At 34.0% G+C, this 12,475-nt stretch overlaps 1 long non-coding RNA gene across 4 annotated transcripts in view; it reads left to right on the top strand.

Moving 5' to 3' along the window:
* The window catches only part of LOC116419394, a 140,332-nt gene that overhangs the window by 76,565 nt on the left and 51,292 nt on the right, over nt 1–12,475 (top strand). The window contains exon 3 of one of the 4 annotated variants that reach the window (XR_004229696.1): nt 8,307–8,619. The exons of 2 other annotated variants lie outside the window; for them this stretch is intronic. This is a non-coding gene — a long non-coding RNA (uncharacterized LOC116419394). Of the gene's footprint in view, nt 1–1,841; nt 2,720–8,306; nt 8,620–12,475 lie in introns of those variants that run through there. One more of the 4 variants, XR_004229700.1, reaches the window with a different exon arrangement.

Raw genomic sequence — 12,475 nt, 5'->3', positions numbered from 1 at the left:
TCATTCTTCTTTTCCTCCTCTTCCTCCTTTCACCTCTTCTATCCTCAAGATTTATATTTATTCAAATGTACCATAGAGAAGTAGTATTAAGGTGAAATAGAAATGGGAGCCACTAATCCATTCAGAAAGATCTCTGACAGCTAAATATTGACTTAATTTCTTTTTTTCTTTTTTAAAAAATCAAACCTTTTTATTTCCAAAACATATGCATGGATAATTTTTCAACATTGACTTTGGAAAACCTGTGTTCCAAATTTTCTCCTCCTTCCCCTCTCCCCCTTCCTTAGATGGCAAGTAATCCAATATATGTTAAGTATGTTAAAATATATGTTAAATACAATATATATATATATACATATTAATACAATTATCTTGCTGCACAAGAAAAATCAGATCAAAAAGGGAAAAAAATGAGAAAGAAAACAAAATGCATGCAAACAACAAAAAGAGTGAAAATACTATGTTGTGGTCCACACTCAGTTCCCACAATCCTCTCTCTGGGTGTAGATGGCTGTATTCAGAAAAAGATCATTGGAACTAGCCTCATACTGACTTAATTTTTAAAAGTAATATGATCTATATTTTCTTGTTTTTTAAATCTTATTAAATAGTTTCCAATTATATTTTAATCTGGTCTAGACCACACCTGCCATTTCTACCATAGAGGATGTAATTTTCAGTATCATGGTTGATCTACTCTGATTAGATTTCAACTTGTGAAAAAAAATTAAAAATATTATACTCAGAACTGGACACCATATTCTAAATATATTGGAATAAATACTATAGTGGAACTATTATTTCCCTTGTTCTAAACATTATACATTTTTAAAACTATTCTATTAGTTCAAATATTGCATTTGTGCTCATTTAAAACCTTTTTTAAAATAGTGTTAAGTTCTTACTATACCACTAATATCATAAAAATGAACAATCCTGAGGACATTTTCAAACTGATAAAAAAAACAAATATGCAGAATAATTTATATAACAATAACACTGTAAATATATAACAACATTGTAAAAACAATTTTGAAAGCTGTAAGAACTATATTCAATACAATGACTATCCATAATTACAGAAGACTCATAATAAAACATGCCACCCATTACATGTAAGTAATTTATGATGTAGAATGAGATGTGTACATACATATGTATGCATGTATGTACATAAGTACATATATATATATTTGTATGCAGTCACTGAGGAAATTTATTTTGTTTAATTATGTACATATGTCAATGTTATTTCTTCTTTTTTCAATGGAGTGGGCATAGGCAAGAGAGAAATTTGATTTCTGCTAATTTGAAAGAAAAATGTGAAATGTTGCTATTATTAGTTTTACTAATCATTATTTACTTATCATTATGTGAAATGCTGCTGTATTATTGGTTTTACTTAATTGTTTTACTTTGTTACAAGAGATCTTTCAGGAAATGGAACTAATATGTAAATACAATATAAAAACAAAACACCTCAATTAAACTTTTTAAAAAATTAATGTTATTCAAAATAGGTCTTTTACATCATCCTTTCTTAAGGGAATCCTTAAAACAAAAACAAAACACCTAAATGACAGACCTTTTTTCCAAAATAGATGTCATCTTACTAATTTCTGCCCATCGTCTCAGTTATGGGAATCTTTTTGAATACTGATTCTATTATGTAATGTGTCAGTGTAACCCTGGTTCTAGGGAGATCTCTTACACCTTCATATACAAAGGACTTAAGCAGCAACAGAAAGAAAAAACTCTTTTGCTAGTTTTATCTCCAAGTTCTCTTAGTTTCATTGTTTCTCTCACTAAGCTTTCTTAACTTTTTTCCTTCTACTTGACAGACACCCTAGACAGAGTCACAATCAAGAAATCCAGTGGAAAACAACAGTAAATTACTTCTCTCCCAGAACTGTATAAAAATCATTGTCCACAGGCAATGGGAAAGAGGACTTCTCCAACCAAGTTAGCATTTTCCAGCCAACAAGAGATTGACAGATTGCAATATTCTATATCTGGGAGTAAGAACAAAAATTATCCTGAGAAAACCCTAGGATGAGGAAGCTGTAGGAAGTGACCACTTTAGACCCAGACAGTATAGTTCCTAGGTCTCTGAGGTTTCCTAATGTTTTGTCCTGAGACACTAGAAAGAACCTTGAAGAGCCAATGTTATTAATCTCAAAGATCCATGGGAAGGCTAATTCTAGAGGCAGAGGTCAGCACAAGAACCCATGGGACTGTGGAATACACCAAGTAGGCCTTAACACGCACCCCAAAATGAAATACAGGGAAAAGCCTGAACTTAGTGCAAAACCTAGTACAAAGTACAAAGTACAAAACCCTAAAGCTAAGGAGTTGAGTAAATCAAAGGAAATACTAAACAGTATTTTTTTAATTACTGAAAATATAAAGATCTTCCAAAAGGAGGAACAACTATACCTGCATGCAAAGTCTCTAAGTAAAACAACAACAACAACAACAACAACAACAAAAAACCAATCTGGATCTTCAACAAGGATTACATAAATACTTAGAAGAAATGAAACAAGAAATAAAAATAAATAAACACTATGGAAGATAGAATTAGAGAAATAGTAATCTGATTAGGAGGAAATTCCTATTCCCTCCCAAAATGGACACCTTCAAAACTAGAGTAATTCAAACAGAGATCACGACACAGTAAGAAATATTAGAACAACATCAAAAGATTTTAAAAAGAGAATAAAATATAAGACATTTGATATAAAAATTAACTAATCCAGAAAACATATGTAAGAAACATTCATATCCCTAAAAAAAGAATTTTTAAAAAGTTTAGACACTTTTTATTCCTTTTTAATTTTAAATATTTTTAGATTTTTTTTTATTTTTCCCATTTGCAAGTAAAGATGGTTTTCAACATTCATTTTCATAAGATTTTGACTTCCAAATTTTTCTTCCTCCTTGCTCCTTCCTCTCTAAGACAGCAAGTAATCTGATATAGGTTATACATGTATAATCATTTTAAACATATTTCCATATTAGTCATGTTATAAAAGGGAAAAAACAAAAGGGAAAAATTACAAAAAGAAAAAATAAAGTAAATAAAAAAATAAAGTAAAAATAGTATACTCTGATTTACATTATCTCCACAGTTCTTTCTCTAGATTTGGACACTATTTTTAATAACAATAAATGAAAACTGCACAGACTTGTTAAAATCAGGATAAAGTAAAAATAGAAAGAATACACTGACTATTTTCTGAAAGAAACTTCAAAATGAAAAATCTTAGGAATGTCATAGTGAAAATCAAGATCTCCCATATAAAGGGAAAATGATTTAAGCATTCACAAAGGGGCATTTTAAGTGCTAAGGAACTATAGTCAGGATCATACAATATTTGGCTACTTCAACTATAAAAGAGAGAAGATATTTAAATACAATATTCCAAAAGGCAAAACATAACATTTACATCCAAGAGTAACCTACCCAGCGAAATAGAATATAATCACACAGGAAAAAAATAGACCTTTAATAAAGCAAAAAGGGTTTTCAAGTATTTTTTTTTATGAAAAGACTGGGAATGAGTAGGAACTTTGAAATATAAATACAAAGAACCCAGAGAAGTTTAAAGAGGCGAACTTATTTGAGGAACTATAAACTGATTTAGTAGTCTTTTTTCTTTCTGAGAGCATCCTTCTCTTCATTTCCTACAGAACAATAATATTCCATCACAAACACAACAAATACCATACTTTATTGAGTCATTCCCCAATTGATGGGCATCTCTTCAATTTTCAATTTTTTGCCCGAAGAAGTGTTCAACCTTTAAAAAGGTACTACCAGTTTCCTATAATCCATAGGAAAGATTATTGAAACTATTGTCATGGGAAAATATATATTGATTAATGTGAATGGCATTATAGAGTTCTTTGTAGCATTCCACTATCTTTGCAGCCTAAAGTGTTGTATAAACTACAATTTTTATGGTGTTTTTTGCAAATACTTGTCATAAACATTTCAGTGTTGTGAGAGAAAACATTTAAATCAAATACAATACTTGCTTTTAAAGGTTTCCCTACTTAAGGTTATCTGGGCCCCAACTAGAGTTATCTCCTTCATTTACTTACAAAATGATGAGGTACACTAAGCAACCATCTAAAGACTAGATAAGGTCAGCTAAATAAAATAGAATAGAATATAAGCTTCTTAAAGCAAGGACTGTATTATTTTATAAAAATCTTTGTATCCTCAATGTCTTGCTTAATTATAGATATTTAATTTAATAATGATAATGTTTACTTAATTATTGCAATAGTGTTTGCAGAGAAGCATCATGTATTCATTATTGTATTAAAATGGATACATTTTGTTTTGCCAAAGTAAATATTTTTCCAAAAAACATCAAAAAACCCTATCCTACATTCATACACACATACACACACACAGTGAGAAATAATACTTAATAGTGCAATAGCAATAGACAGTTATATGCTCAGATTGCTGCCTGAATACATCTTACATTGACTCAATGTATAGATGAGAAAGCAAATAGTCCCCCAGTTTTCCAACCTTATCCTTTGTCATAGAACGGATGAATTGTCTCTCTGAATTAATCAGTCATCAATAGTATAACAACCAATTAAAATTGTTGCTGAGTACCCTAAGGCTGATTGATAGCTTAACCAACTAATGTCACTGGTGAAAAAAGAGTCAGAGGTTAGTTCCTATCCCTACATAGTTCTAGCATAGTATTTTTTAAAAAGACATCACCCTAACGCTTTCTCTAAAACATAACACTAAATAATAATGTCCAACTCAGGCCATGGATTATAGTTTCCTCTGTCAAGAAGCCATGATCTTTAAAAGTCTTCACTCTTTCCCTCTTGTGTCTTCTGAAATGCTCCATATTCTCTTTCATCTTCCTTTGGCAATGGGAGCCTAGCAATGAGATTATGTGTAATATGATCCAATATATTTTTATATATTGGATCCAATATATATTTATATAATCCAATATATTTTTATTTTGATGACCTTACATGTATAATTGGGAGGGGAGAACCTTTTCTTCTATGAAATAGAATGACCAAAACATGAAAACTTCTAGCTTCTAAGCTGGAACTGAATGTCTTTATAAAAAAAATTCCAGCTGAGGATCTCTCTCTCCCTCTTATCTGGTGGTGAGTGATGCAAAAATATCTCTACTCCCCTGGGTGAAGGATAACAATGATTTTGTCTCTAACTCGACTACCATGTGTCTGTGAACACTTCAATTTTTTTTGTCTTTTATTTGTTGATGTTTTGTATTTGCTCTTTCCTGATCTCATAACTAAAGAATTAAATAGACCAGGTTAGAATCCTGTTTTGAAAGGTCACAAGAACCATTGGAGGAACAATAATTAGAGTTAATAGTAGATGTACATCTGAGCACAGCATCTGAGTATTGTAAGCAAATCTAGATACAACTTGGCATAGATTCTGTAAAGGGAGAAAAGTACTCTGGAGTAAGGTACCCATATTTTCCTTACAAATATATTTCGAAACTTTTCTGCTTCAAATTCAAATCTACTCTTTCTAGAGACCAAATGTGGATGGAAGAGAATGAAGGTAAAGTTATCCTTATTATATGATTTTAGCATATATCCTTTTGCAAAGCTAATTGATATCAACTGCTTAACTAGTATTGGAGAGATGTTAACTAATTAAGAATCTCACAAGATGAATGATACTATTAAAAATCCCCAACTCTTTAAGATTATTCCTTGAATCCTTGGGGAAAGTAGTCAGCCACCCATTGGACACCTAATTTACTACAGTGAGTGGGAAATTGGGAGACTGAGTTCAGATAAATTGCTGCATTCTATTTTCATATTTTCCTTTCTTGGTCTCCTCCTTATTCCTTCTTCAAGAAAAAATAAACAAAAGTGGAAAAGTCAAAGGCAAAGATCAGCTTTTCTTTGACCTTTATGTGGACTCCCTCTCAATATATGATAGGGAAGGAGCTGAGATTGTAGTTGACAAAAGATAATAGAAACTGTTTATTATAGTACTTAATCAGAATAATCCTATTTCCTGCATACATGTGTATCAGCTGAGTGGTTCAAAACCTATTATTTTAGAAAGCATTGTTTATGCCTTACATTAGGTTATGTCACTTCTGTACTGGGCAGTTAGGTCCAGGCACATGATCATAACAGAAACCCTAGAGACTAAAGTTTGGGCATTCGTATGTCTAAAATACTAATAAAGGTTGGTGGAATGCTGACTGTGGAAACCCAACCTAAAGCTCAAACTGCTTATCAATGAAAAAAGGAACTGATTGTATCTGAATACAGATCGAAGCACTGTAGTGTCTGGATTAACTCTCTAGAGGATCTTGGTAGCAGCCCGAGTCCTTGGTCTTAGAAGAGGAGTGATGAGGTGGGACTGACATGGATGGTCAAACATGGAGTCTGTGTATTTCAAATTCTCTCAGCCTTATATACTCTAATACCTTTATATAACCAAAGCAACACTGCACATGGGCCAACTATATACTGCACATGCAGAACCATAGAAACAACTTGCTATTATATGTAGATGACTCTTTGCCACTTGGTATCATTCTGTTTTAATTACAACACAGGTTGTCACTGCCCCCTGATTTCTCAGGAAGGCTAAGAGTCCTTAGGGGAGATGGGGAGCAGAAGCAGACATTGTCAGCAGGTTCCTTCTGGGCTAAAGGGTCTTATACCTCAGCCAGAGTTCCCCCACTATTTGTGGCCCTCTACAAACTATAGTCTCTCTTCCTTATTTTCTCTTCCTTTCCCTCTCTCCCCCTCTCTGTCTGCCTGTCTATCTCTTTCTCTCTCTTCCCCCTCCCCTTTTATTTTTATTGAGGTTTTGTTTGCTTGTTTGTTTGTTTGTTTAGGGGAGGTGATCTATATTTTCTTTCACAACATGACTTTTATGGAAATATTTTGCATAATTTCTCATGTGCTTTCTTATTTAGGGACTGAAGATAGGAATAAGGGAGAAAATCTAGAACTCAAAGTCTTAAAAACAAATGTAATTAAATTGTTTTAAATGTAACCGGGGAAAAATAAAAATATTAAATAAAGTAATTAAAAACTTTTAAATAAAATTAAGACAAAATTCCTCTTCAGGGAAATGATAGACATTTTTAGTCATGTCACAAAATATAAGTGTTGGAACATTGTTTATGTGTAAGGGGGAGTTTGAATATGAATGTCAATAACTTCCCAAATATACAATTAGACATAATGAGAAAGTGTAGACACAGCTCAACCCATCAAATGAAATTTTTATTGATCATTTTTCTCTCCTATAGATCTTGAAGATAAGTAGATGTACATTTGTCTGGGAAGTTTGTCATAGTATGATTGATTTAGAGCTGGAAGAGACCCCTTTATTTTACAGATGAAGGGGGTAATGCAGATAGGCAGAATGGAAGTCATTACTGTCCCTAAAATTCTCTAAGGAAAAGCAAGGAAGCCAAAATTTAGTTGAGAAGCAGTCTGATAATTCACTCTATATAGAATGCTGAACTTTGATTCAGGAAGTTGTTGTTGTTGGGGAGTTTTTTTAGTCTTATCTGATTCTTCATGACCTCATTTGGTATTTTCTTGACAAAGACACTGAAGTGGTTTGCCATTTTCTTCTCCAACTCATTTCACAGATAAGGAAACTGAGGCAAACGAGATTAAGTAATTTGTCCAGGGTCATACTGTTGTTTCTGAGCCTGGATATAAACTGTTAACAACGAGTCTTTCTGATTCTAAACCCAGTGCTCTATCTTTTCGGGTTAGTCTAGTGCTCCATCATCTACTTGGGTTCAAATTTTACCTTTCACATTACCAACTACCTGAATATAAATCTAATTATATAATTTCTATGGATCTCAATCCCTTAATTTATAATAATACCTATCTCATAAAATGATTATAAGATTCAAATGAATCACATTAACTTTAAAGAGCCACAAAAAGATTAATGACTATTACATATTTATTTATTTATTTATTTATTTTTTGCTGAGGCAATTGGAGTTGAGTGAGTTGCCCAGGGTTACACAACTAGGAAATATTAAATTTCTGAGACCAGATCTGAACTCAGGTCCTCCTGACTTCAGAGCTGGTGCTTTATCCACTGTGACACTTAGCTGCCCCAATGACTATTACTTTTGTATATCCATGATATTATCAATGTGGGGACTCCCTTTACAAGCACAAATTAGCTTCACTTTCCCATCCAATGTAATTCTTATCCATATTTTTTTTTAGTAAGAACATCCACTATTCACATTTCAATTCTTTTAATATCCTAGAGGGTTTTGCTGTAGCACTTCAGTTGTATATCATTAAATCATCAACAGAAGGAACAGAACCTGATGAATCTGGGGTGATCCTGGCCTGCCTAGAGTACCAGTGCTTGCTGAAGTCTACAAGACTGGCAGAGAGTGCACAGTGTGGCTGACTTCTCAGTGATATAAAGCAAACACTCTGCTCACCAAATCCAAGCAAATAGATTTCCCACAGAGGAGGTTCCTCAGTCATCTCTCACACATGTTTTTGGCATTTCACTAAGGACATCTCCAAGAGAAAACCTTCCTTGTCATTATGAACAAATAAAGTTATTAAAATGAAGATTACTCAGTTTCTACCTCTGTTCAAAAGAATTCAAAGCAAGTATTACATGTTGTCTGCCTTATGGTACAATATTTTTTTCTTTCAGATCCATGATCTTGATGAGATCCATTTGGGTGCCATGTTTCTTTTGTGGCCAATTGTGTCTCATGAAAAAGTTTAGGCTACTGAAAATAATAGTCTATAGACGTCTACCTTATAGTTTTAATCATTAATCTTCAGGAATATGATGCTTGTGAATGAGAGGTGACACAGGTTTCCAAGAAGACTACCCTTATTTCCATCTGCATATTTTTATCTCCATCTCCACTGCATTGATTCAGTAAATAGTCACTGATCAGGTAGGAGTCTGGTCAGATGGTGAAGTAGGTCAGTAAATTTCATTCTCTCCAATTTTCCCCCTCAAACAGAATAAATTTGAACCTCAGGGTAAACATAAACTGGTGAAATACAAGGAATACTTGGGGCAGAACAGGGGTCCTCCTGGGACAATCCAAAAAGACCTAAAGATAGACCCCAGAACAGGAATTAACCAGTATGAAGTGCAACACTTCCAGACTAGCACTGCAGAAACTGCAAATAGGGATCCCTGGATCTAGCTGGATTTGGTTGGTTCCTCTACCTGAACTACAGGAATTTTCACTTCCAGAGTCAGGGATCTGAGCCTGGGAAGACAGAGGAAACCTCTGTTGATTAGAAATTCCAGGTCCAGCTGTGCAGTGGAAACACAGCCCTGGGTAAAAAGGAACAAATGCACTAGCTGAATGTAGAGGCAATGGGGCAGGGATATTGTTGGCTACCAATTTGTAGGAGGGTGGAGCTTTTGGTTTGGGGTTCCAGGTCAGTGGGAAAAGTGAAGTGAAACTAGAGGCACCATTCTGCCACCCAGGATTACAGATGCTTACATTAACATTTCTCTCTCTTTTTAAATGAACTGGCAGAGAAGAAAGAAACCAAGCATAGAAACTCTTTGTGGGAATAGGGAAGATCTGGGTATATCTTTAGAGGAGTACAATGTAGTAAAACAAAAACTTTTACCCACAAAGGGCAATGTTAAATGACTCCTTGTCCAGAGATAATATATAGAATTCAGAAAAAAAATGTAAAAATCAAATGAGACTGAAGAAAAACTAAAAATAAATAAATAAAAACCATTCAAGAAAAACAAGATTATGAAAAAAAGTTAGCCAACTAGAAAAAAGATACTGAGTCTTAAAGAAGAAAATAATTTTTTGAAAATTAGAATTGGGCAAGTGTAAGCCAGTGAAGCTATAAGAAACCAAGACAAAACAGAATATAAAGAATGAAAAAAAAAAGGAGCAAAATATGAAACATCTTATAAGGAAAAATAACAGATTTAGAAAATAGATCTAAAAGAGAAAAAACTAAAATAATTGGACTACCTGAAAGTTGTGAACCTTGACACAATAATGCAAGAAATAATTGTCCTGGAGTAATAGGACATGAGGGGAAAGTAAAAATAGAAAAAAAAAATAATCCATCAATCACTACCTCAAAGAGATCCTTTGTTAGAAAACACAGAGGAATCGCATTGCTAAATTGTGAAACTCCTAGATGAAAGAGAAAATTGGCAAGAAACAAGGAAAAAAATTCAAATTTGCTGGAGTTTCAATCAGAATTGTACAATTCTTATAAGCAGCCTCAATAAAAGACCACAAGTCCTGGAATCATATATACTGGCAATCAAAAGAACGGAGTCTGTGGCCAAAAATATCATATCCAGCAAAATTAATATTGAATGAATGAAAAAATATTGAATGAAAAAAGGATATTCAACAAACTTGCGGATTTTCAGAACTTTGCTTCAACCAAACCTGAACTCAATAGAAAATTTAGAATACAAGAGCCAATATCAAAGATTAATTTCAAGGAACTTAACATGGACAAATTGTTTTTTACATGGAAATATATATCATATGTTTAAGATTGGCATCAACAATTAGGTAGCTTGAAAGAAAGATTGGGTACCCAGTTAAGATACCTGTTTATACATGGGTAAATGCATATATATATGTATCTGAGTATATGTGGGTACATAGGCACATACACACACACACACATATATATATGTATATCTATATACACAATGTCAAATGTACACTTGCCAAAAATTATTTTATGGAGAACTCACAAAGTGCAAGTACTTGCAAGGTGGTCAGAAAAAAAAGGTGTTTCTTAAGAATTCTAGAAACAATTGTATGACATGGGAGACACTGGCACAGGACTGCTCATAGAGCACAGCAGAATTGAATTAGTCCCAAAGAAATGTGAGATGTGCAAAATTAGAGAAGTCACCCCAAATGTTCATATGGACTATTTGTGGTCAATCTGTGACAGAGCATTCTGAGCTCATATTAGTCTGATCAGCCACAGTCAAACATATTGTAACTTGACTCTAACATAGTGATACTATTTTGGTCCTCTTTGAGTACAAAGGATAATACCAAACAACCATATAGATACATGTATATGTATGAGTGTGAATGTGTATGTATATTGTATACTCATGTTTACTGTATCTTGCTTAGGAGAGGTGGGGAGGATGAAAGGGGGAAAAAGGAATAAAGTGAAAAGTGCACAGTAGAGAACAAAAGATTAACCAAGAAGGAAGCCAAGAGAAGGTGGATAGTCATGAATATAATTTTTCTATTATTATGTTTGTTTTCTTGAAATGGAAATTTATTGTTATATATTTTGAATCCTCCCTGATATTCTGCTGGGAATATAACAATGTTGTGTTGTTGTTTTTGTTTTCCTTTAAAAAAAAAAAAGAAAGATATTTTAAAAAATAGTCACTGGCCCAGTTCTGACCAGAATTGCTCTGAGCAAAGATGATCGTGTTTGCATTTGGCAATGTTCTGGTTCAGGCTGAGACTATGTATGAGCCTCAAAGCAGGGCTCAGGTGTTGAAGCAGTCAATTGTGCAGAGTTTTGGCAAAGATGCCCAGGTCTTCCAGTTCATGGTGCCACAGCTGAACACAAAAAAACCTGGTCCTTCACTGTCTGGGTCAAGAACTTTATCTCAGCTTCTCTATCAATATTTTTGATGTCTTCCATTCATTAAAAATAAAGTTGTCTTGGAACCTCTTGGAGTGATCAGCCCAAGACTTTTAAGCCCAGCCTTAGCTTCCATTCTACTTCTTATTTCATAGACTGTCCAAAAGGTACTGGTGGAGTAAAGAAGCAGTGTGGGCTTCTGGAGATAAGCATAGCACCCATCTGGCTCATCACTTCAATGAGAGTGAAGTATCCAAATCTTCAAGAACAACAAATGTCAGTAGTGATACCATATCCCTAGGTCTCTCTCCTTGCTTACATTTGCCAATTTTACCAGGAACATTGTTTTTTTTTTTGAAACAATAATGACAGGGGTGAGGAGGAAGAGGGAGAGGGAAAGGGAAGAGATGAAGTAAGAGAGGAGGAGAGAGGGGAGAGGAGAGGGGGGGAACAGGGAAAGAGAGGGGGGGGGAGAGAAAGAGTATAGGTGAGGGAGAGAGAGAGAGCATAGGCGAGGGGGAGGAGAGAGAGGAGAGGGAGGAAGGGAAGGAGTGAGGGAGGAAGGAAGGGAGAAAGGAAGAAAAGGAAGAAAAAGAGAGAAATAAAAAGAAAAAGGAAGAAAGAAAGAATAGAGACTCCTAAGGAGCAGCAGTACAGCATCCTTCACTGAAAGTCAATCTTCACCGTTTCAGTTTCTATTCCTACATATATTGACTGTGTGATACTGGACAATTCCCTTAACCTCTTAGTGCTGGGCATCTCTAAATGCTGTAGAAGAAGTGGGAAAGGTGGTATCAGTGAAACTATAGGCCCAGGCAAAAATGAGATCAAT

The sequence above is a fragment of the Sarcophilus harrisii genome, chromosome 1 (genome assembly GCF_902635505.1).
Source record: "Sarcophilus harrisii chromosome 1, mSarHar1.11, whole genome shotgun sequence".
Taxonomy (NCBI): Eukaryota; Metazoa; Chordata; class Mammalia; order Dasyuromorphia; family Dasyuridae; genus Sarcophilus; species Sarcophilus harrisii.
This window is presented reverse-complemented; position numbering and strand designations above follow the sequence as displayed.